General features: G+C 46.5%; 1 pseudogene; it reads right to left on the reverse strand.

Moving 5' to 3' along the window:
- Nucleotides 1-356: 356 nt before the first annotated feature.
- On the reverse strand, nucleotides 357-1,115 carry LOC100772521 (annotated as a pseudogene).
- Nucleotides 1,116-1,408: the final 293 nt, after the last annotated feature.

Genomic DNA, 1,408 nt, shown 5'->3' on the forward strand with positions numbered 1-1,408 from the left:
AGAAGTGTGTCACTGGTGGGAGCATTTACCAAGCTTCTTGACACCCTAGTCCTAGCTTAGCAGAAGGGTAGGGGAGCTACATGATGGTTATTTCTTGATGTGGTAGATATCCACCCCGCCTGCACTTGTGGTGCTAACCACACCCTTCTGGGCATGATCACAGGTGAGGACATGACTGGGAATGAGTTTAGTCTGTGGTCGGGAAGGTGGCTCTCTCTTGCATCCTATCGGGTCAGAAGGAGCAGCCTGTGCTGATCATTAGAGTGGGAACCTGCAGCGGCCATCTGCTTCTGTTTATGACCTCTCCCCGGAATAAATTATATTTAACCTATATTTATACCTAGTCCTGTGTATCCTTATTTGTGCCTCCACAGTATGGCATTGATGATGTCCACAAATTCAGGCACGAGAAAAGCACCACCATGTGGATGCCATCCACATCATGTTGTCTTGCCAGGTCTTTATAGGCTGTGCTATCATAGAATGTCTATAAATAATTCAGGTGCTTTGAGCCACTACATCCGAGACATTGGATTTCATCTATCCCACAGCTTCTCCTGTGTTTCCTGGCTCTGTTGAGGTGTTGCAGTCTACCTGGTACCCTGGGACATACAGGTTCATAGGCTAGAAGGACATTGTTCCAGTCCTTCGAATTATCTGCGATGAAATTGATTAGCTGAAAAACAACCTTCTAAGCATTGGCAGCTTCCCCGCCATTTAACTTCCCCCCAAAGCGGCAATCACTTCAAGATCCTATGGGAGGCCATAGCTGCTCTCTGCCCAATCAACTCATCTGATTCCCCCAAAATGTGCCTTTTCTCTGAGTGGCCCAATACCGCCCATGTGACTCCTAAGTCTTTGATAATGCCAGGGCTGATCTCCCCAGTAGTCTCCACTGGTCACTTGGTAGCAGTTCTGAACAACCACAGCAATTTTGAGATCTAGCACCTGTCTAGAAAAGTCGACATAGGCTGTGGGGGATAGGTGGCTGCACAAACCACACCGGTTCTGCAGGCTTCTTGAGTGTGCAGATGGTTTCTCCCAGGCACTTCTTCCTCCCATTCCTCTTCCAATTGCCTCCCCCACGAAGAGAAGAATTTCCTGAAAGGCACCATTTCACTGGGATTCCCTGACTAAGGGTCAGTATGAGCTGAAATTCTCTATTATTTATGTCAAAACTCTTGTGGATTCTGACTCCAAACTCATGTGAAAAAAACTAACGCCTGTTTATAGCAGTACCTTATTTTCTCTTATAATATCCTGATGTGGGAGGTCCTTCTGTATGCTGTGAATATATGTTTCTCTTATTGGTGGATGAGTGAATGCTGATTGGCCAGTAGCCAGGCAGGATTACCTGACTAGGAGAATTCTGGGAAGAGGAAATATAGAGAAGCAGTCACCAGAGAGA

The sequence above is a fragment of the Cricetulus griseus genome, chromosome 2 (assembly GCF_003668045.3).
Source record: "Cricetulus griseus strain 17A/GY chromosome 2, alternate assembly CriGri-PICRH-1.0, whole genome shotgun sequence".
In the NCBI taxonomy this organism is placed as follows: domain Eukaryota; kingdom Metazoa; phylum Chordata; class Mammalia; order Rodentia; family Cricetidae; genus Cricetulus; species Cricetulus griseus.